The sequence below is a fragment of the Psammomys obesus genome, unplaced genomic scaffold, assembly GCF_907164565.1.
Source record: "Psammomys obesus unplaced genomic scaffold, mPsaObe1.curated_primary_1811, whole genome shotgun sequence".
NCBI classification, from domain to species: domain Eukaryota; kingdom Metazoa; phylum Chordata; class Mammalia; order Rodentia; family Muridae; genus Psammomys; species Psammomys obesus.
Window position 1 is genome coordinate 33,972,028 of NW_026585504.1, and position 3,359 is coordinate 33,975,386.

Genomic DNA, 3,359 nt, shown 5'->3' on the forward strand with positions numbered 1-3,359 from the left:
ACACACACACACACACACACACACACACACACACACACACACACACAAATTACTTAAAAGTGAGAGAATCAGGCAGTAATGTTCATGATCAAAAAGCAAGTCTTGTGTCTAATAAAGTCTGTACTTTGGTTTTCTCCTGCTTGTAGCCTGCTTAAGAGCTTACTCAGAGATTATCTCTGTGCATTCATGATAGATGCAAAAGTTGAACTGTGAGCATATAACCTTTAAACAGTGTCAAATGTCAAGGCTTTTTGATAAAATGTATGGAAATAATTGTGATTTAAATCAAGCCAGTTAGAAACATCCATATAAATGAAGAGACTGACAGCTGTTGGTATATACTCACTCATATAAACATACAACATAGAATAAACCCACTAAAATCCTGCACATCTAAACAAACTAAGCAAAGAAGAGGACCCTAACTAAAATGTTCAATCTCCATCCTGAAAGGCAAAGAGGATGGACATCAGAAGAAAAAGAAAACAGGAAACAACCTTGGAACCTGCCACAGAGGGCCTCTGAAAGCCACTGCAGTATAGACTGTCAAAGCAGATGCTGAGCCTGATGGCCAACTGATGGGCAGAGAGAATGGAATTTTATGTAAGAAGTGGGAAATAGTAAGAGCTGGAAGGGATGGGAACTCCACAAGGAGAGCAACAGAACAAGATAATTTGAACACAGGGAACTTCCCAGAGACTCATACTCCAACCAAGGACTATTCGTGGAGATAACCTGGAACCCCTGCACAGGTGTAGCCCATGGCAGTTCAGTGTCCAAATGGGTTACATAGTAATGGGAGAGAGGGACTGCCTCTGACATAAACTGATTGGCCTGCTCCTTGATCACCTTCCCCTGAGGGGGTAGCAGCCTTACCAGGCCAAAGTAGAGGACAATGCAGCCACTTTTGATGAGAACTGATAGACTAAGATCAGAAAGGAGAGGAGGACCTCCTCTATCAGTGGACTTGGGGAGTGGCATGCATGCAGAAAGGGGAGGAGGGTGGGATCGGGAGGGGAGGAGGGAAGGGCTTATGGGGGGATACAAAATGAATAAAGTGTAATTAATAAAAAAAATTTAAAAAAACCTCCAAATGAGAAGCTCTGCTGGGTTCACTGTCTGTGCCAGGCTTCTATTGACCCAGGTGGGTCAGGCAGCTGAGGAGCAGGCAGCAGGGACTGATGCATCAATCAAAATCCATGCATAGAAAGGACCTAAACCTCCTGCTCAGTTGTAGCCAATAGACAGCTCACTATCTATGTGGGTTTCTCAGTAAGGAGAGAAGAGATAGTCTCTGACATATACTCGGTTGCCTGTTCCTTGATCACTTCTCCCTTGTGGGGCTATCTAGCCAGCCTACAAAGGAAAAGGATCCAGGAAGTCTTGATGGGACCTGATAGGCTAGGGTCAGACAGTCGGGTAGGGGGACTTCCCCTATCAGTGGACTAGGGGAGAGGAATAGGTGAAGAAGTGGAAGGGCGAGTGGGAACAGTAGGAGATGAGGGAGGGGGCTAAAACTGCGATACAAAGTGAATAAAGTGTAAAAAACAGTTATAAAAACTGCATGGTACTGGCATAGAAACAGAATGGTGGATCAATGGAATCCAACAGAAGACCCAGAAATAAACCCACACACTTACGGAAACCTGATTTTTGACAAAGATGCCAAAACCATACAATGGAAAAAAGATAGCATCTTCAACAAATGGTGCTGGTCCAACTGGATGTCTACATGTAGAAAAATGAAAATAGATCCATACTTATCACCCTGCACAAAATTGAAGTCCAAGTGGATCAAAGACCTCAACATAAAACCAGACACATTAAATCGGCTAGAAAAAAAAGTGGAGAATACCCTAGAACTCATTGGTACAGGAGAAAACTTCCTGAACAGAACACCAACAGCACATGCTCTAAGAGCAACAATCAATAAATGGGACCTCATGAAATTGAAAAGCTTCTGTAAAGCAAAGGACACCATCATCAAAACAAAGAGATTGCCTACAGATTGGGAAAGAATCATCACCAACCCTTTATCTGACAGAGGACTCATATCCAATATATATAAAGAACTAAACAAGCTGAAAAGCAACAAACCAAGTAATCCACTTAAAAAATGGGGAACAGAGCTAAAGAGAGAATTCTCTGCAGAGGAATATCGAATGGCAGAGAAGCACTTACAGAAATGCTCAACCTCATTAGCCATTAGGGAAATGCAAATCAAAACAACCCTGAGATTTCACCTTACACCCATCAGAATGGCCAAGATGAAAAACTCAAGGGACAACACATGCTGGAGAGGTTGTGGAGAAAGGGGAACCCATCTCCACTGCTGGTGGGACAATGCAGCCACTTTTGATGAGAACTGATAGACTAAGATCAGAAATAAGAGGAGAACCTCCCCTCCTCAGTGGACTTGGGAGTGACATGCATGCAGAAAGGGGAGGGAGGGTGGGATCCGGAGGGGAGGAGGGAGGGGCTTATGGGGGGATAAAAAATGAATAAAGTGTAATTAATAAAAAATTAAAAAAATTAAAAAATTAAAAAATTTAATTTTTAAAAAATTAAAAAAAATTACAAAGGAAATCATTTTAGGAGAGAGCCAATACCTGACACTCTGCTATGCTTGCAGACAGGAGTCTGGAATAGCTGTACTCTGAGTGGCCCCACTAAGCAACAATTGAAACAGACGCTGACACTAACAGCCAAACACTGGGTAGAGTATAGTGAGCCATGTGGAAGAGTGGGAGGTAGGATAGAAAACCCAAAGGGAACAAAAATTCCACAGGACAAGGAACAGATCCAACTAACTGGAGGCCAAGGGGACTTATGGAAACTGAAACAGCAAAGGAGATCATGTATGGACTTGATCAAGGATCCTTATATACATGTACCTGATGGACAGCTTGGTCTTCATGTAGGTTTTCTAGTAAGGGGAGTAGGGACTCTCTCTGTCAAGGACTCTCTCACTTGCTTTTGGATCACTTCTGCTTGGTGGTACTGCCTTGCCAGTTCACCATATAGATGATGCTTTCAGGCCTGATACAACTTGATATGTTGGGATGAGTAGGTTGGAGGGGCTCTCCTTTTTTGAGGGGGAAAGGAAGAAGGTTAAAAGGCAGAGGAGAGGAGGGTGATCAGGTGGAGAGGAAGGAGGGGATAAAATTAGGATGTAAAGCAAATAAATAAATATAGAAAGGTATTGTGCAGGTTTAATAAATTGATGGTTGTAAGTTGTACTCCAAACTCTATGATTTCATTAGCCTTTGAGTAGTTTGTTAAGTGTCTAGTATCCATGGTGTTCCTCTTGGTGATCAGAGATTAAGGCCAATTAAAGAGCGTTAGTGTAGTGTCAAGGT